We start from the raw sequence: 21,382 nt of genomic DNA on the forward strand, positions 1-21,382 counted from the left end.
TACCACATTGATGTGACTGATTCTGCTTTTACACTCAACCATCTGTCTGTCAGGTAATTTAGAGGCTAGCATATGGAGAACCTGGGTTTGACCTACAAAGTTTTGGTAAATTTGGAGATTGTTAATCAGAGTAGGATTAACATGTCCTGTTGTTTATATATGTTGGCTTTATATTCTAATAATAAATCACAGAAAGGTCTCCTTCTCTGGGCAGAAATTTTGCATGTTTCCTTGGCTTTAGTGAAGAAGAAGCAGGAGCAGATAAAAAGGAAGAGTGGGTAATCAAATTTGGCCCAACACTTTGAAGTTGTGTTCTTATATGTTCTTATATATTGCTAAGACAAATGGAAATTGTAACTTCTGTGTATTGTATAATGTTTCAGTTTACTAGAGGAGGTGTAAATACTGCAGAGCAGCACTGGACCAGTTACTTTACTTAGGAAGAGACGAGGTGAGAAATTGTTATATACACAGCACCTGAAAGGCTGTCAGTAGGTTTTTCCTGCTTGAAGTCAGGTCTTTAGTCCTACTGCTTATGGCTGAACAGTTGTTTTGTGGTGGGTAAGTGTAGCCCATCATCCTTGTTTATTCTGGCCCAGGCTGTTTTCCCTGAGTTACGTTGCCATAAAATTATCTCTGAAGTTTGCAAAGGGCTTCTAGGATCGCTCGGATAAACAGGACTGTGTACATTAATTACTGTTGCTGATGTTGTCTTTGTATTATGTGGCAAGTCATGTAGTTGGCAGCATTTGCTGTTTCCTTCCACATTTGTAATTTCATGATTGGAACTGAAGCTAAGGTGCCTGTGGCTTGAGGAAGGCAATCTGTGGCCAAGCTGTTAGTTTATAAACCCTAGAGTTTATCCTGTAAGACAAGCCACTCAGCATCTTTAAGCACATTTTCTATATCTGCCTCTCACATGACTTGTTGCCAGTGAATTCCTTATAGATAAAATGAAGACCTCATCCTTAGCCACCCAATTTGGGCTGCTGCTGTGTCCATAAAGGAGAGTGTCTCCTCAGCATCAGTATTTGTGGGATGCCCAGAAAGAGATTGTCTCTACATCCAGCTGAGGCTGGACAGGGCAGAGGAACCTACACACAAGAATTATTATTGGGTGTTGTTTCACTTAACATCTGAGAAGTAACAGTCTTCTCTGTTCTTTGTCTTTTCTTCCAAAGGCCAACCTAGTATTTAGTAAATATATGAGCCAGATTCCTCTTACATTTTGTTACTTTGGAAACTTGGCACTTCAAGCTATTTGGTCAGTGTAAAACAAGCATGACTGCACTTCAGAACTTGGAAAAATACACAGAACAGTAATCACTGCCTCTATTTGTGTTTGTGAGGACAGCAGTGAGCACCAAAGGCCAGGGTTTCTTGATTTTGTATCTGAAGTATGAGCAATACTTGTTGGGACTAGAGGCGCATCTCTGTTCTGTACTTCAGTGAGACTGGACTTGTTTACCATGTTTGTCATTAGACTTAGGAATGAGCTTAACATGCTTAACAGTAAGTGTTTGCAAAGGCCTTGACAGTTTGAGGCAGCATTTTTGAACAATAAATGCTCTGCTTATTTTTGGAAAAACTTAGTAACTCACTGCTGCAGAAAAAATACCTGCAAAAAGGGATGGAAGTTAAGTAAACCTATGGACTTCTTGGGAAGGACTGAGGCCTGGCACAGCATGTGATAGTGTACGGACTCTGGCATCATCTTACCTGCTCATGTACCTCTGGGTTTAATCCTTGAGTCTTACACATGAGCACTCAAGCAAAGCTTCTACCCAATGAAGCACAAATTTAGAATAAGACCCTTGACCTGGCGGAGGCAGTGGTTCACCAAAGGAAATTCTGGGTAACCTGGATAGTCCTTGGGTACCTCTCAAAAGACCTCATTCAAGGGGTACACTGCATTTCTCACTGCCTCTTATACAGAATCACTCTTATCTTTCCTTCTTCTCTCCCTCTTCATCACTTTTTTTGAAGCCAAGGGAGGATCTGTGGGGTGCAGGGTGTAACAAAGGAGAAGAAAGGGAGTAGTGTCAAGAGGGTGAAATCATGGATGTGAGAGAGGGAACAAACAAGGCAGGAAAGGTAAGTGTAGGGAGGTGTTACTAAACAAGCGTGAATGAAAGGAGAGGGACATAGAAAAGTGTCAGAGAGGATGAATGAAGATGTAAAGTAGCTTGACTCCATACAAGTTGGTGGTGTAAGCTTGCAGTATGATGGATGGGTATGAAACTTAAAGTTGGGTAGTTGCTTGTTCTGCACAGTGAGAAAAACAAGAAGGACCATTTATCTGGCTCCTGATGTGCCAGCTGGCTTCTAGCTGGTGCAGAAGAGGGACAACCGTGGCCTGCCATGCCACCATATTTCACAGTGATGGAAGTTACAGTTGAGCCTGTGAGGTTTTGGCCTGCCCTGCTTGGGCTATGTGTGGGCTGGTCAAAAGCTGGTCATGAAACAGTCATGGCTATGATGACTTTTCAGACAGTTGCCTGGAGATTTATATCCATGGCAGGCCTAAGCAATGAAACTGTCAGCGATGACACTGGGATGGCACTGACCTACCATACCTAATTGTTTATAGCAGGCTGAGTCTTTTTAACTGCTCAGGCTTAAGCACATACATAGAAGCAATTCCTCCCCAACCTTGACAGCTTTATCTGATGTTTGTTGGAAGGAATTACACAGCTCCAGAAAGCTCTTCAAGAAATGGTTCAGCATTTGTTTTTATTAATACAATGGAATCAGTTTTTTGGGATTCTACCACCCTGTCAGGATGTTAGATTTGCCCAAGATGATTATTTATAGCTTGCTTCTGTAAGATAAGGATGATCCCCAGTCCTTGTTCCCTGTTAGATTGTTAATGACATTCTGCATTGAATCAGCTCAGTTGTTAAGAGATGCTTCAGGGAAGAGAGGCAGAGAAATAACCCTTGGGCTGGGAATACATGTGATATGGGGCCCTGATTGCACAAGCTTTCCTTTTTCTCCTCTGTTCTTTTTTCCTTTCTTTTTCATCAGGCAGGAATCTTGTGGGTGGGGGGAGCCCTGGTGTACATGCTAGCATTCGGTGTAACAGCAATAGTTTTCAATAGTCAGACCAGATGAGCTTGGGGACGTGAAGAAACTGCAGTGGCTTTTCTTACCCAACACTACTGTCCACCCCAGGCCAAAATAAAACAACTGTCAAGTAATTAGTTTGGTCTGTGTGCCAAACAGCTCCAGAGACACTCTGTTGCACTGCAGTCCTTGTAGCACAGTGGATCATTTCACGAAGTTATTTACTTGCAGAGCTTAGGTCTCAGGTTCATTAGTGGCTTTTATTTGTTTTGTTGATGTCTGCGGTTTTTTATTTGGACTCCCGACCCCCACAGGTCAGGGTTTCCCATCTTGCCCTCTGATACCCAAGTAGTATGACTCAGCAGCAGCTTTCAGTGGCTTAAAGTATTGATACTGAAGCATGGGAGAACTACTTTGCTAATAGTCGTTCTTGCACACAGAGATAGTGTATCAGGCCCCTTTTAGGCTTCCGGTTCAGGTTTGCAAGTGGTTGCTTAGTCCTTGGTCTTAAAATACTTTTCTGCATTTCTTTATCATAAGCAAAAAGCTTAAAAAAAAAAAAAAGAAGATTGTCTTATCCCAGTATTTGGAAAAACTTAACAGGGATATGCTTTAAATATGAGCCAAGATTTTGGATGAAACTGTGATTTCACCAGAGTAAGCAAGAGCTTTGCCATTAACTTCATTAGGACCAGAATTTCACCCTTCCACATTTTTATGTTTGTCCAGTGCAGGATAGAGACTGTTTCTGATTTAGATTTATGGAGCTCAGTTGTGTAATCTCTATTTAGCTATTGTATAACTTACTTGCCTTTATGCAACAGCGCAAGAAACAGTGGAGAAAATAAGGACTCCTTCCTTTCCTCCACTTGTACAATCCGCACAAGGATCTGTCAAAAGACTGGGGCTGTTAGTGAGGTTTCCATCTTCCTTTAGGTCCAACTTGCCCTGAAGCGAGAGATGTTCATAAGTCACAAATTAGTTTCCTCCACTTCTGGTACAGATGGGGCAGAAGAACTCAAGCGAATGTGTTTCAGTATAAAGTCCAGTGACACGGTTTCACTTCAAAATCTTCTGCATATTTTGTAAGATGTTTTAAAGAGAGCATAGCGTGTAGGATTGGAAGAAGCAACATAGGTTACCGAGCCCAAGCCTTCCACTCTTGCAGGAAGCCATGCAGTAGGTGTTAAGGGTAGGAGGAGCTACAAGAATCTCAGACCTCCTCAAGACAAATAGAAAACTCCAACACTCATTAACACTTCAGTCCCTTCTATATGAGGCACCAAACCGCATAAAAATTTTAGTCGGCCAGTGGAAAAGAGGAGGAGATGTTAAGGGTATTAACAGTGTCCTAAGCCCCTAAAGAGAAGTTATGTTTGGCAAAAATTCCTGAGAGATCTTAGGAAGTCAGTCACACCCGACAGACAACGGGAGCGGACAGCAATCCCCATCAGTCTATCTCAGTGATAATTACCTTCCAAACTGGCAAACTGTGTAATGCTGTAAGTGCACAAGCCAGCTGCACCAGTCTGTGGCATTACTGCCAGTGGCATTACTGGGGTTTGGTGACGCCACTCAGAGCACATCTGGCCCTGTCACCTGTCCTCAGTGCCTCAGAGCAGTGTGGGAACTGAAGTTGACCAAGAGCCAGATCATACAGCAAGAGGGGAAACAAAAACGCAGGCGACTGATGCAAGTCCTGAAGAAAGACTTTAGTTAAATAAATAAATATGGAGCAGCCTGCAAAACACTGGCAGGCTTCTCCAATGTCTCTCAGGTATACCACAAAATTGGATAGCAGCAGTTTTGTGTCTCTGAAGCTTGAATTTCTAACTCCTGGATCACTCCTGTCCTGTCACACAGCCCCTTGCATCAAAGTAGATGTTGCAAATAAGTAGGATCCTGCTGCACGGGCTTTCCCCGGAAGGCTGCTCCCCAACCTCAATGGCTGCCAGTTTTCTTTTTTATCAGCAACGTGGCCAATGTACACCTATTTGATCACATTATTCTCTTCCCTTCCTAGTCTTTACCGCTCAAGTGTATTTAGAAAAAGTAGTCCTGTCACCTCCTGGGCTGTTTTGGAGGGTTAAAGGTGGCACACTGTCAGGAGAAAAGGGTCTTCATTTTTCTTCTCCTTATAGTAGCCTTCTCCCATGACTTCCAGAGTGTGAAACAGCAGATTCAGTGTCTCTTTCTGGTACAGACATCACTAGGACTGTGAGCAGTATTTTCCAAATGAGATTTTGTACGTTCTTGGATCAGAGGTACTTCCCAGCCTCTAATGAAAACGTGCTGCACAGTACATCCTAGACTCGCATAGCCTGTGTCATTGGCTCACAGTCACTGTATTCTCAAACAGTGCCCTGGGCCACTCTCATCTTCCACTCTTTCCAAATGAAGAACATCCCCTTTTTTTGAAGTTTTTTGTTTCAATCACTCAGTGAATGACTTTGCAGTTCATACTGGCACATTTTGTACCTCTAGTGGTGGAGAAAGATTGTTGTCTCTTATTTTTAGCTTCTTTGGTGGCTGCTTTTTTTAAAAATTAAAAATCAGGTCTTGTCTAATTTGGTGGTGAGTAAAGAACTAAAGAAACAGAATCATGGTACCAAAAAGTAAACAGCTGAGGGAGTGAGAAAGATTTGCAAGGAAGTTTCATAGATTTTTGTGGCTTTGTGTCTTGATGTTTTGTTTCTTGATCAGTTCTATTTAATGTTAATGTTAAGTGGATATTTTGGGAAAGGATGTCTTTTTAAAACATAGACTTCCCATGTGCTTTCAGTTAAGATGTGAGAAGTTATTATACTTCTTAGCCTCCCAGGAAGACTTCCAGAAAAACTAAGGATTACACAATTTGCTGTTCCAGGCCAATTTTAAAAATACCCAGCTTTCAGATCTTCTCTCTACACAAAAAGGTCAAACCCCCTTTTGAGAAACAGTTTTGACACTTGGGACTATTATAGACCTCAGCAAACAGTCCCAATCCAGATCTCTGCTGTTCCTTAGTGAAGTCAGAGTAGCAAGCAGTTTGAATGCAGTGAAACAGCATTAGTATTACAGTAGTGAAATGGCAAAGACCATCTTGCCTGCTAGGCATAGTCCTTCCTTCATGTGTGAGCATAATACTGTAGAATGCGGTATTTCTGGCAACTGCATAATACACTTTTCTGGTGACTCCCTATATGAAACATTTGCTAAAAGATAGTGCTAGTAAAATAATCACCAGAGAGTGATCTCGTTTAAGCTATTTCCAGTATGAAATGCCTATTTGCAAAGAGAATTAATGCATGACAGCAAGGGGCTAAAAAAAGAAAAGTCTGGTTTATCATTATTTGGGCTGTAACTAGCCAGGCAAGCACCACGATACAAATGTTTACAGTGAGGAACAAGCGTCTGTCTATTCTGAAAGGGCAATAGCAGCAAACACCTGCAGGTCTCAGCTGCCACTACAGAGATGAATACCTGTGTGTGGGAGTTTGGAGGAGGCTGCACTAAAGAAAGCAAGAAAGAGTTACTGAGAAGTCAAGCAGCTTGTCAAGGCATCCTCGTAGGTGTGTTTATTGAATTGTCACAGTTTGAAGGCACAGTTTGAAGGCTTTTTATTAGCTGCTATTTTTGCATCCATTGCTCAAAAGGAAATTATCTGCTTCCCTACATGGACTTCTCAGCTCTCCTCCTCCGTCAGAGGCTTATTGCATCATGTGTAGTGCTGGGGAGGACAGAGGGTTCCAGCAGCCCTGGACGACGTGCACAGATGATTACATGCAACTGGAAGCAATACAGGAAATAATGGGCCAGCTAGGGAGATGTAAATCCGAACTAGGTGCCTTGAAGTCAGTGCAGTAACTCTGAACTTAAAGTAGCATAATTACAAGCAGAATTAGCCCTAATGATTTTAGAGGGCTTTTAGGAGCTTCCTAAAGGTCACCACCATGTCAGCATTTAGAAAGTTGTATGCAGCAGGACACGGCTTTATCCTGATGCTAAAGGATTAGCAGCATGGCTTGATGTGTGTTACTACTTGGCCATGACAGAGTATATTCTGTTGTGTGCAGGAAGCATGCTCTTCCCCAGCTCTTACTTACACATCCCTGACTGCTGGTGTTTTGTCTGGAATTGCAGTTTTCTAACCTGCTCAGTTCTGCACAGAGAGGCCAAATTTAGCTTTCTCTCAAGCAAGTACAGTTCCATCTTTTTTAGCATGGCTACAGATGTAGTCACTTCCCAAGTGAAGTTTTCTCATCATCTTCACACCAGGGTCATTGGTCTTACTTATAGTTCTGTTTCCATCTGCTTTCACTGACACAGATCCTAAGAGGGAAGTCCGAGAAAGTTTTCCATATTAGTGCTAGGAGAAGAAACATCATATGTCCAGCATGCATAGTGTGCTGTATTTAACAGTGCGTTCTTACTAAACTCCATCTTGCAGGGTTAGCGACAAGACAGTAATACAGAAAATGAGATTTTTAACTGGGAGGTTGTGACATACTTTGTTTTGCTAGATTTAAGCCCCCTCTCACATGAAATGTGCAAGTGGGAAGCCAGCTCCACGGCTTCTAGAGCACATTCTCCTTCAGTCTGTGAGATCAAAGAGTGTAGAGAAGGCAGAAACAGAAAAACATAATGACTAGGTTGAAAAATGGAGCTGATTAAAAGACAAACTAGAGCAGAGAGACCTTGCTTCTGTGAACAGTTACTTGATTACCCATTGAATCTGGGCGTCTTAATTATTCCTTTGTAAATCCACCCCCACTAGATTTACACCAGTGTGGTTCTCATGCAGGATGTCAAGAAATAGGTTCATCTTGAGAAAGTAAGTTCAGCCAGGAAGCAAGCTAGAAACATATGCCAGAAAATGCAGAAATCCTGTTGAACCACACTATAGCTAAAAGCTCTGAATCTATGTCAATCAAAAAATCAAAGTGTTTGGAAATTTTCAAATGGAAATTTTCCCTCTGTTTGCTCCTGTTAAAAGCTTTGAGAATTTACTGTTTGGTCCCATTTTGGTTATAAAACAGATATTACATTTTTCAACTGGGTGGAAATTTTGGGTTTCCCACCCCATTTTTAAAGCATTTTAATGATGTTGTTTTCAGCGGGGTTACTCCTGCTGTATGCAGTCTTTAAGATCCTTAGGATCCATATGCACGCCTATAGAATAGCAGGAAGTTTACACAGTCAGCATCACCGGTGGCTGACACAAGCTTTTCTGTTGAGGGGCTCTTAGCACAGATGTTCATTAACTTTAAAAGTCCTTTTAAAATTATATATACAAAAACTGAATCATTCTCAAAAATAACCACACATATGGATATAAATTGCAGGAAAGCAATGATTCACACATTGAAATTAGCTTTACGAACTGCAATTTGGAGAGCTTTGCAGAACTCTGATCGAAATCGGCTCATTCCATTAAGTAGCAGTATAGCCTTTCAAAGCCATTTTTGCAGGTGCTGAAATGACTTGACCACTGTTTAGACCTTCAGTGCATAAGAGGGCAATGTCTTTAATCCCAATCCTGTTCAGCATTTGCTAGATTGTAGTTGGATTATTAGTAGAGGCTTTTTCTGTTGACTTTATTAGAGCCAGCGTTTTGTCCAGGGCTTCAGAAAGCGAAAAGTTTACAGGCAACATTTTCTAGACACCAGGCATATAACAGCAAGAGAAATGATGAAGTGATTTCTGTAGTTTTTCTTCCTGGTCCAGGTCTTTGTGCAGACTGTTAATGCCGTTTAGTAATTGTGGAGAGGAACAATGTGTAAATATCTGGAGAGAGAGATACTGTACTGTAGTGCTACAGATTGCCACTTTTGGCAGGAAATCTGCAAAGCAAATGACAGAACTCCAAAGGTTAGCAGCTGAAGCTGTTGGCTTTGTGATGTGTGATGCACACAGTGTGAGGAAAAGATGATGTGGGAACAAAATGAGAAAAAGATCTCTGTGAACACAGTCAGAAACTGGAGTGGCAGCTCCTGGCTGCTGCAGAGCACTGATGCACTTGTGTGACCGTGCAGCTGCCCCCACTGATGGTGTGGAAAGCACAGAAAGGCCACCCAGAGGGAGCAGGACTAAATGGGAGTTCTCCTTTGAGGACTGGTCACAGAATCAGCTCCCAGCAGAGTCTTTGCAGGCTTCCAGCTGGAAGGTTTTCTTATGCAAATGGCCTCTCTTCTTGCAGTAAGGAAAGCAGTTGCTAGGCAGTTTTCCTAAATATGCATTTTTTTTTTCCTGGGCCCAAAGAACAATGGGCACTCTTTTGGCTCACAGAACTCAGGAAGCACGGAAAGGAAGAACTAGACAATTAGACTATGAAGTGCTATGCATAACGGGATGGATTGAGAGGATGAGAGGACAGCATCAGCTAGTAACAGAGCAGAGCCTACAAATCTGGCTCTCATGATCGGTGCATGCATACCAAAGAGCTACTGATGGTGAGTGGAAATGGGGAACAAGGGAAGCAGTGTGTGATACTGCAGGTCATTTAGGTCTTCACTGCTCTGTGGGTCCTTTGGCTGTCTGATGAAGCACCAGGCCAGCCAGGCAGCTTGCATGTGTCCGCTCCAATATGGAGGGGAAGGGAAGTCATTAATGAGGACTTGGGTCAATCTGAGCCTGTTGGCATCGGTGGCAGAGAGCTTGGACGTGCTTTAGGTTACCTATGTAGTTGTAACACATATGCCTTTGTGAAGCCTTTTCAATATCAGACATCATGAACGGTACTTAAGTTTTTGACAAGTTGTCAGGAACAGCTCTCCAAGCTTCCCAAAAGGGGAGGTCCCCAGAAGTAAGGTCATTTTGCGTCTTGCAGGCTCAGGAACTTTGTAATTATACTGCAGAGATAACTTGGGTTTGCATTAATCTAGTCTTACATAAAATGGAGCCCAAACACTTAAAAAATGCTGTCAAGCTTCTAGCTGTGGCCTAACTTTAGGAAGAGATGAAGGCCTGATTTAAGATGAGTGAGGGAATATGCATCTGGTATCAAGGACAGATAAAAAATTTAGAATAAAGATCATGGTGACTCAAATACTTCTGTCTCCATCAGGTGTGTAAACAAATCCGCAGAAGAAAAGCCATATACGCAGGAAGTTATTTCGTTCTTCCCCGTGTACTGAAATGCTTTCAAGAAACATACCTAGCTTAATACCCTTGAATATACTTTCAGAAGTTACTGTTTATGTATCCCTTAATAGTGCCCTTGCAAAGCTGCTGTCCAGCCCTTGAGGATTTGATGGGCTTGCATTAAATTTGGTATACAACCAGTTCCTACCTCTCTTTGCCAGTTCTTCTCATCCGGGCCTTCATATCGCAATAGTGATGTCTCATGTCTTTGATTTGGGAGCGGAGTCAGACCCTTTTAAATGCTCAGATAGAGGTACCAACCCTGAGAAATGATGCAAATGAAGTTACAAAACTATTCCCTTATTTAGTCTTATATCTTTGTGTTGTTCTTCGATGATACACAAAAGTTGCCTTGTCTATTTTCAAGCTATTCCCCAACACATATTTATGTTGCTCAAAAGTTTAACGTGCTGAGTAGATGAGCCTTAGTTTAAAGCCTATGGAGGCATAACATTGGTCGAGTTACATCTTCTCTCTTTGCTACTCAAATGTAGTTAGCTTTTAAATTGTATTTTAACTCTTGATTTTACCTGGAATAATCATGCTTTTGATTTTCAGTGGCATTTTTTTCCTTTGTGACAAGGAAAAGAGGAAAGACTGAGTTTGGTTTTGTTCGCAGAGCTACATTCCCATATGCAGGAACTCTGCAAAATTGGTTGAAACTGATCCAAATGGGTAGCAAAGCATATGAAATCAGAATACTTTTTGACGTTAATTTTACTTCTGAGGAGTTTGCTTAAACCACCTTATTCAGAGTGGAGTCATGAAGAACAGTGATATGGTAGGCCCCAGGTTAGAGAAGCAACTTAATGAATGGTCAGCAAGGATTTTCGAGAATCTGTATCCTTGCTGATGTAGATAAGACCAAACCATTTTCAGCAACATTACAGAAAATACATATGCTGCCATTTTTTTCCACACCAGCAATGCTACAACATTGCTAGCTCTAATTATTAAAAGAAATCATTAGTTTAATCACTTCCCTACCCACCAACTCAGACAGCTTAAATTCTTACATTAAGCAAGCAAACAAATGCTGGATTTTGAAAAGTGTCTTTTGCTTCACGGGCCCTTTTGCTAAGGGCAAGAATTGTGAACAAGGAATATAATTGGGCAAGATATATATAAGCAGGAGGCTAAAGAGCCATTCAAGCAAAAGGTCATTACTGGCTCAGAAACAAATGCATATGCACTGGCATGATTGAGAGTGTAAGTGAGAATTTTGTAAGTATAAGAAGTCTGGAAAAGCCCTTTCAGCAGGAGCAATGCAGAGCACAAACAAGCCCAACTATTTTCAAGGTAGAGATGGATACACTTTGGAAGAAGCTTAAATGATAGCCACCTGTTATACCTGGGGCTCATCAAACCCCACTTCAATCCTCTGTTCCATGTAGCTGTGTTCAAGCTTTTCTCCACAACTGTGAGTCCTGGAAGGGAACATTTGAATGTCATTTCAATTATTCACATAATCACATGCTTAGATGCCAGGACTTTAAGAAAGAGCTATAGTGTGAGACTTTTGATAATAGCGTAAAAGGCTGCAAATCTACATGTACAAAAAATAATGAGCCATTTTAATAAAAGAGTACATAGTGAAAATAAAATAGATTAAAAGCCATTTAGAGATAAAGACACCCTGAGATTGTGATACTTTAAAGCACAAAATACTGCGTTTTTTTCCTGCTACTATTGAAAATGAATATGATTTAAGCAGTTAGTTTTGTAGCCTATACAATTTTTGTAGAAGACAGAAAGACACTGGTACATATTCAAAGAATGAAAACTTGTCTAGCTTCCAGACCAATGAGTAAACTGGCATTGACATCACTGGGCACAGGATTTTTACCTTTATTCTTATCAGCTGCAAATTTTTAATGGCTTTACATCTGTTTTCACTTCTGTGTTCACTGCTGTATCTAAAGGGTGAAAAAAACCCACATCAGCCTGTGATCCAATCCTTGCATGCCACACCATGAAGCAAACAAATGCTTTGCTGGAAATGTAGGTTGGGGTTTTTTCAACTGATAGGTAAAATGTGATGCAGTCTGAGCCTCCCTTAGGAGATTATTTTATAACATCATTTAATCCATTCCAAGGTGTGTGTGTGAAGGGAGTCCTTCAAATTGTTTTATGACCTGCAAGATTATATGTCTATAAATCTGGATATAATGATGTACACAGACGGGGAGAAATCTTATCAGTGCAAAGAAATTACTCTCATTTTCTTTCTCTTTTTCTCTTACATTTTCTTCTTCTTTTTTTTTGGTGATATAATTTTAGGAAGATAAAGAAATGTTCGTTAAATAAATTGCCAGATATTCTCAGATAACACATCAGTGATGCAATTGATTCACTGCCAGTATAAATATAAAGGGCGGGAAAAAAAAGAGGCAACATGAATGACAGACATGATGATTCCAAATAATTTGTCCTAATGTTTTTGTCATCTACCTTCCTCATAACTGCCTTAGCCCAGACCCACAAAATAAAAATGTGATGTTATCTGGAGAACATAGGTTCTTTCCAGATTGATTTACCAGATGCCTGTCACCACCAAGTCACTTTGAAAGGCTAACTGATAGACTGGGCTTTTTGCAAGTTACTGCTCTGCATGCAGTCCTTTTGCAGCTGATTATGCTGCCAATGTTATTTTCTGATGGTGAGATTTAGTGCGGCATAGCTGGCTGGCAGTATCCTTGTAGGAGATTTTTCTTGCCTGTGAGCTAAGCGAAGGGCAGGGTCCTGCATTCTTGGCAGCCTGTCATATACATGAGCTGTTTGTTTTTTAGATTCAGCAAGCAGAGTTTTAAATCATCTTTAGCAAAACAAGACACAGAGAAAAAAGAGAGATCAAAATAGAACTGAATATTTCATGTCATAATTTTGGCAGCACGTCTTGTCTTGTCTTCTACATTGAAAGCACCAATGAAAAAGGGAATTTTGCAGTTTTCAGTCAAGTGACTTTTCCATGGTCCTTGAGTATCCACACATATTCTAGGACTGGTCTCTCATGCCAGAAAGAATGTAGCGTTGAGGACTTGTGTGGGAAAAGCATAACTACGTTAAAATGAAGCTCAGTGCCAATACACAGTGAGTGGAATGTGCCCCTTAGCAGAAAGCTGATAGATACTACTTGAATCTACAAACAAAGCTTATATATTGTTTAAGATATACAGGCCCAATATTGCCATTTTCTGCAGCAGGGAATCTGTTGGGAGTGATCAAAAGATCCATTTTACACAACTCCTACCTGTTTGCATAGGCACGCACAGTTGTGATTTTTTTTACATCAGTCATGCTTGGAGGAACGCACAAATGTTTCCACTGTGTTTGGGAGAGGGACTAAAGGGTAGGTTTGGAGCTGAGCCAGCTTGTATATGCCTACATATTATGCAATATTAACCTTCTTGTTTTCTGTCCTGATCAGCTTTAGTTAGTAGAATAAAACAGTAAATAGAAAAGGAGGAAACTGAAGGCTATGCTGTACTCCACACAGTAAGAAGCCCTTCAAATACAGCTTTAAGCGCAGCTAAAATGGCATAAACTAGGAAATACAAAGGAATTTCACAGAGAGGCTTGTACGGCTCCACTGTACAATGTGAGACTGAAGGTATGTCTAGTCTGCAGGAGCTGCTTGCTCTAAAACTGTGACACGAGCTTGATGCAGACTGCAAAGCTGTTCAGAAGCAGGATGAATGCTCCTTTTCTGGGACATACACTTCTCAGCCTGTGCTAGTCACAAAGTCCAAGCTAGCTGCTTTAAAGGTAGCTTGTGTTTGTATGTTCTTAGGTATGTCATTAGGGATATGGAGAACAGCATTATGTTACTTAACACAATTAATCAGAAAAAAAATATGGTTCGTTCCTAGTTATTCCTTTTAATCTGGCAGTATTTTACATCATCTTAATAGGTTTCTTTATGGTAAAAGGCAGCAAAAATAGAAAACAAAACAGGAATAGATCTGGATCTGTTTAGCCTTCAGGTATACATAAAGTAGGCAATTACTCTGTGCCTGTAGTTGAATAATTTCCTATTGTAAGTGAAGCTCACAGGGTAGTGATGGACTTAAAAACTGCTTGGGATTCTCAGAATTCCTGGCTTTGGAATGAATAACTGTGACCTCAAAATTTTGGAAGTACCTGTTTTCTTACTGTCCTACTGCTGTTTCAGAGGGTCAACTCTGAGAAATGGAGGGAACTAGTTGTTAGGATCAGCTTAAGTATTGGGGAAATATGGATTTTCTTTAAATAAAAGTGCAGAAAGTAGTTGGGAATTGTGTCCCTACATCACTGGAAAAGATGGGGAGCAATAAGTTGCAGATCTGTGATTTCACCTCATAAAGGACACTGGGAGTGAGCAAAAACATGCAAGAGGGAAAGGCTAATGGGCAAAGGGGAATACAGTGGAGAGTGCCAAAAAGCATTTGAGATTGACTTTGAAAAGAATATTAAAATAAACAAGATAAGGTCCCTTGACTGTTTAAATGTAAAGAGAATGAGGAGGAAAGTGTTGCCACTGCAGACATGATGATGTGGGAAGGAGAGTTAGTTTGGCCTGGAAGCAAAATTAACTTTTAACATGAGGTCTTGAAAGGACAGTGATGAATATGAAGATATAGGCAAAGTTGCTAATGGGACCGAGAACATGAAGGCTAAACCTGAAATAGACCTAGAGAAGAGATCCCCAAATGATGTGGGACATGGACATCCTGTTTTATTACGGGAGACAAAGAGTTCAGTGAACTCTTTAAGCAGCATAAGCCAGCTCTACTGCCCAAAGAGAAGGTCCTGCTCTCCTGCTAGTCTCAACACCTAATTCCTGCATCATCCACTTTTCTGCACCAGCACAGGTGTTTCTGCACCTGGTGCAGCCACTGAGCAAACAGTATTGATTAAACAATCCAGCTGAAAAACGAGCATTTTTTTTTCCTGGTTGTGGGAAAGACAGAAAACTTCTCCAAACCGAAGTACCGTACCAAAGCATTCCCGCTTAAAGTCTTTGTTGAAGGAGTGTCTAAAAGCACTGTGCTGTATGAGTGCATCAGAAGAGTAAATAAACATCAGGGAAGGAAAAATACTATTTAAACTAAAGGATCATGTTTGCCTAAGAACAAATGAGTACAAGCTGACCATGAAAGAATTTAAGCAAGAGACTAGAAGAAGGTTTCTAACCATCAGAGGAATGAGGTTCTTGGATAGCCTGTGAACTGGAAAGAAAACAGTCTCATTTTAAGATGGTACTGTGCAATTTATGAAGGGAATGATGTGATGTACACGAATGATGTGGTAGGATATAAGAGGACCAGAGGACTCAGCATGCCTCTCACAATTCTTAGCTGGTACCTTGAAGCACATAAAGAAGCAAAACTACTGATTGCGTCGGAAGTATTTGGTTCAGCAGAGTGTCAACATGGGTAGCAGTTTGAAGAACAGATACTTAATTTTGTCTGGATCAGTTCACCCCATCGTTAGTTTGCACAGAATATTCAAAGTAAAGTTACTAGCATTTCTGCAAGACAGCTTAAAGTGGCTGATTTTTTCATGGCAATGAAGAAGCTTTGAAAATAAAATATTTTTGATATATGAAAATACTTGCCAGTAGCTCTGCAACTCTTAGCTTCTCTCACAGCTTACAAAACCACACAAGCAACAGAAAATTGGGCCTGACTTTGTATCCTTTCTATGAGTTTGGGAAAATCTGTTCTTTGATTCTGCATGCAGTCTCCCCTCCCTTGACTTTGATTAGATTTAATTAGACTTTAACCCTCCACATTCTAGGCAGGTTGGGTTCTACTTTTACAGATGCTTCTGTCTGACCATAGGCAGAGAAAATATTGCTTTGACCTTGTTGTTTCCCAGTGTCCTCCATTTGTTATTAGGTAAAGTCAGAAGAAGACTTTAAAGGATGAAAACGTGTAAGTAGTTCTTATTCTGCTCCATCTGTATCTCCCTTCTATTTTCTTCAGGTTTTAATTTTTTTCAAGAAGAGTGAGAATTTGAATTTCTCTTTTCAGCCTGTGCCCAACTCAAAAACATGAGTGGCTTCTATTTGTGACAAGGTTTATTATGACCATTGCTGTTTCAGTGAGGTGAAAGTTACCCCTTTGGTCAAAAAGCTACAGCTTTGCATGCAAAGTGGTAAGAGCATAAGGAATTCCATGCTGGATTATGGCAGGTTCTCACTGGAGTTTTAATGTATAGCAGATTCATCACATTCATTATTGCATATTATATGCCCTGCTCCAAACTTCTTTCACAGAGAGCATGAAGCCATTACAACCTTAGCCACTGTCTAGAGCTTTCAAGTTCTGGAGGTTTGTTCAAGTGCTGGAGATCTCCAATACAATGATGAAGGGAGCAGCAGTCCAACATTGATATGACAAACAGGACACCCATATGGCAGTCAGTCTTCCTGAGTCTTGTATGGCAGAAATGGGGAAATGGACAAAGGCTAATTTTCCTGTCAGATATAATAGCAGAAGATGTAATAAAGCAAACCTACACCTGTTATTCTCAAAAGGTGAATGGTATTTTTGTCTCACTCCACCTTTCCCTACAATACCTAGGAAAAAAAGTATTCTGTTAGAAAGGGACCAATGGAAGTTGCCTTAAAGTTCACTTAATGGTTCGTCCGTTCTTCTGTTGCTGAGGCTGGGACCAGGTTGAAAAGCACCAATATCAGTTGCTTGATTTCCAGCAGGTATCTGGGTGCATTGGTCTGGTCTTGTTCTTCCATTGCAAGCATTGGGAGCCTTGAATAGCAGGAAACACAAGTTCCAGGGTGGCAGTGGAGCTGTTGGTCCACATTGAAATCCCAGAGAGTATCTCTCTGCAGCTGTAATTTTAATTATATACGATAATCCTCTGCCTTTTACAGAGCAACTACTCAGAATTTAAAAGGAGTCTGGAGACTTCTGGGGACAGGCAGGTTAAATTATAGTTATTACCAGGCAGCTATTTCAAGATTACTACCATCTGAATGGCAAATCTCCCACCCGCATGAAACACAAACAAAACAAAAAATTTACTTTTCCTTCCAGAATTCTTCTAGCATTCAACTCATAACTTGCAATTTCCACCCCTTCACCTCAACACTTTATTCTGCTCTGTAGAAAAAACGGTTTCCAGTGTGTCAGACTAAGGTCCTGAAATTAAAAGACATGGATACTTACTTGGCTTCGAAAGGTTTTGATGTGTAAATGCTAAACTTGGTTCTTTCATGTGCATGAAAGTGTGCAAACCCAAATCTCTGCATTGTTGTTTTCATGGAGGTGGGTTGCTGAACACTTCCCAATATAAAATGTCCTCATAGCCTTCTCCACTGCATTGCTTAAGGTTAGGCTTGCATGACTGCCCCAGCCACTCCAGCACACTGGTGAGAGGGGCTTGGCTCCCACATCAGTATCTGGAGAAACACAGGCTATGTTCCCTCCTGCCACATCTCTCCCATTGCATTCCTACCAAGGCAGCATATCCTCCTCCTGGGCATCCCACAAGTGGGATGAACACTTGTTCTTATGAAAGTCAGCAAAGAGAGAACAGGTTTGCTGTAACCACTGTGCTGACACTTGTTCCCAGTGCTGACCCATTTTACATTCTTTTAGTGTAGCAGTTCAGAGACAGCGTAGTTAGTCCGGTAGATAAGGAACCAGGTGTCTCTGCTGCAATTTGAACCTTCCATGGGTAAATCCCATTGCTGACACATTGTGGGGAACTGTTATGTTTGCATAAAGTTAGATGTGGAATAACTTAGGCAGGTGGCCACACACCGAGTGATGAGATTAAGAAGAAATATTTAACAGTTCCCTCACTGGCTGAGCACAGTTGAGCAAATGTACAGAATTAAACAGAGGTTCTGTGGAAAAACATTATTAGATCCTGTAATTAAAAATGTTTTCTACAATGCACATTTAGATTGCTAGTGGCACTGGAATCTTTCACTCCAGAACAACAAAAAAAAGTGATATATATGTGATATAAAAAATATTTACACAGAAATGATACAGATGTAAACATGTGATCAGTTGCACTGATGAAGTACATTCACAAATGCTTCTGCCTTTAACCACTACCCGTAAGCATGTTTGCCTGCTCAGAAACCCAACTCCCAAGGACTTCTTGTAAAATGCCAAAGATCTTCTAACATTTCATTACATTTTAATTCAACATGCAAGGGAGATTTTTCATTTCCCTACCAAATGGAAGGTTTAACCCAGTTACACATGGTACATGACAACAGGCAATAAAGTGAGATGCAAACAGGGCCCATCTTCATAATTAGTCACCTCCTAGATAGTTGGGACTCCTTATTCTGGCCTAATTCTCTCTGACAAGCCAGATATTGTCCTGACTGTCCTGACCTGCCTGAGCAAGCTTAATATGCATGTGACAGTCCAGCCTTTCTAAGAAATGGCTGAGCCTGTTCTTAAGTGTAAATCACAATTGCTTCTAAGCTATCTGCCCTATCTCTGGGCTATTTTTGTGGGCGTTTTCTTATGCTGTTCCAGAATCTATAATCTGTGGATGAGGGGTGTTAGGGTACGTTCCTGCCAGTTCCCATTACTACCTGTTTATGAACCAGTTGTTCATGAACTTGTCTAATCCTTGTTTGCACCTACTAACACTGTCTACCTTCATAACTGTGGCAAGTTCCAGAAGTTTAATACCCATTATGTAAAAAAATACTTTTATCTGTTCTGAACTTATCTCCTACTAATTTTATTGGGTGTCCTTGTGTTACACTATTTCAGACTTTGCTAATAATCCATCACTTTAATGATTTTGTAAGCCTCAACTTAAGCATTTTAGTTCTCCTTTTCTTTACCTCTCCAATCACATTACAACCTCCTTGAGCTGTGGAGACCAGAACTGCACACAGCACCAAAGGCATGTGGGGGGCCCATCGCTGTCTAATGTGGCAGAATTATGCCCTGTGCTGTGTTGTTAGTACCAGTACTGATGACGCTCAGTGTCTTGAGTTTTTCCGGCAGCTGCTGCTCACTGAGCTCTTGGTGTCAGAAATGGCTCCAAAAACTCCCTCCCAAGTTGTAGCGACAAGTGCTGGGTGTAGACATAGGTTACTAGGTTATTACACATATTTATCATGCATGTAGTTAACTGCACCTGCTGCTCGCTCTCTCTGTTTTGTGAGATCCTTCTTACAAAAGCCTCTCCAAGAACTTATCAAAAAGTATCACTCCCACATTTGAACTAATTGACAATGCCCTCCCACCTACAGGCCATTGATGAAGGTGTTGAACATAGCTGGTCCTGACACTGACCTCTGGGGATTCCACTACTGCCTTCTCTCTATCCTGAGAAGTGACCTTGAAGCCCTACTTGCTGCTTCTTGTCCTTTAACCAGCCTTCAGTCCATAGAAAGGCCTTTCCTAAACCTTGCTTAGGTTTTTTTTAATAATCTTTGATGTAGAGCCTTATCAAAGGTGTTTTGAAAATCCACATATGCTTCATCTGCTGGATCACCTTTGCTCACATTTATCCTGACTCCCCTGTGGGCCACCATTAGGCTGGTAGAGTAGGATCCTTTTCTACAGAAGCTTTTGTTTCCCATTCTGCTCAGGAGGATACAGACGAACGGTTTTTATCCATGCATCAGCTCTCTGGCAGTTACTCTTTTTAATGATAGTCATGCACCTGTAGTTTCCCACCTGCATACTTTCAGAGTCGGCTGAGTGCCATTTGGTCCTGGTAACATTAACAACCAACTTCTCTATTTGCTTGAAAAAAATCTTTTTCCCTTCCTGTAATACTCCAACATTTTCTGTTTCAAACTTTATTTCTTATTTAATAAAATCACTCTCAGTTCTGTGAGAGGGGAGGCTTACACAAATGCTGTAAAACAGCATTTCAGCTGTTTTAAAACAGCTGTAAAACCCTGTAAAACAGTTTTCTCTCTTAGGTTAGACATTCTTGTAAGTGACTTGCAAACGCTCCTTCTGCACTTCATCTTTTATGCACCAATTTGTGCTGTAGTAACAACTCATGTGTGACAGACCTAGTGTTTTGAAATTTATAATGGGCAGTTGTCTTCCTCAAGTCAGTCGGAATTCTGTCTCCTTAATGGCAAGGTGCAAGACAACTTAAAGTCCCTAAAAGAAAAAGTCCAAGCAGAAGTCTTTTGCTGGTCTTAGCTAAAGAGGAAGTATCCCTGTGGGAAGCAGGTTGGGCTGTCCTTAGTTGTCATGCCTGAGACCTGTTTCACTGTGCTCCCCAGCCAGCGCTGCGGTAGATCCCCCTGCCTCACAGGAATACCAAGCAGGGCCTTTTTGGGTGTCTTGGGTACTTCAGCTCCAAAACCCTGCACCGCTTCATGGCACGGTGTGTTTTGACTTGGATCTGAAGTAAATTCCCAGCATTAAGCTGGTTGTTCAAGCGGTTGGTACAGAGAATGAGAGTTGAAACATTCATTACATCCCTTGCATGAGAGAGTCTGCCTGGGACATAATCAGCTCCATCTAGTCTTCAGAAAAGTGCTGACCCAGTCTAAAATTTTCTGAATGTTCCACTAAAGAACAGTGGGGGTTTTTTCTTCCTTGTTTTGTTTGTTTGTTTGTGTGGTTTTGGAAGAAAGCCAGTTTTATTGACCTTCTGAGGGCTCCCTACATGAATAAACCATATCATGGCGAACTTTGCTTAGAAAAAGGACACCCAAGGAGATTCTCCATTGCTGGCCTGACAGCTTACAAGGAGACTGGGTGCAAGTGACAGTGTCCTTTGAAGGCTGAAATTTGGGTGCTAACTCAAATTTAATTTTACACTCATCTTAGCTCCATTATATGCCCAGAAATCCTCAGGAGGCAGAACTGAGGCCAAAAGCACAGTTCCCATTGCCACACGGCCTGAAGTGGGGTCCAGAATGTTTTTGGACACAGAGCTGGAGTTGAATTAGGTGCCTGCCCAGAAAAGGCATCAGCACACACAGATGGTGCCACAAAGGCTGCGTTTCCATGCGACTGCAGTCCTGCAGCTAGCCTGGGAAAGGGAGGCAGGACTGAAAGGCTGGGCACAGGATCACAGCCTTATTGCCTAGGCAGGGGTTTTTTCTCTGCCAGCTTGTGCTGTGGAGGGCCTGAGGCCCACCTGAACCTTTTGCTCACTGTAACCAGCACTTTTTCTGGCTACAAACAGTCCTTCACATGTGTGAGTGACATTTGGGATTGTCAAAACGCCTGTG

General features: G+C 41.3%; 1 protein-coding gene across 1 annotated transcript in view; it reads left to right on the forward strand.

Annotated features, from left to right (window-relative positions):
* Nucleotides 1–21,382, forward strand: part of NTRK2 (neurotrophic tyrosine kinase, receptor, type 2) — a 185,086-nt gene that overhangs the window by 145,246 nt on the left and 18,458 nt on the right. The window lies entirely within an intron of this gene.

This window comes from Haliaeetus leucocephalus, unplaced genomic scaffold (genome assembly GCF_000737465.1).
Source record: "Haliaeetus leucocephalus isolate CR32 unplaced genomic scaffold, Haliaeetus_leucocephalus-4.0 Scaffold251, whole genome shotgun sequence".
Classification (NCBI taxonomy): Eukaryota; Metazoa; Chordata; class Aves; order Accipitriformes; family Accipitridae; genus Haliaeetus; species Haliaeetus leucocephalus.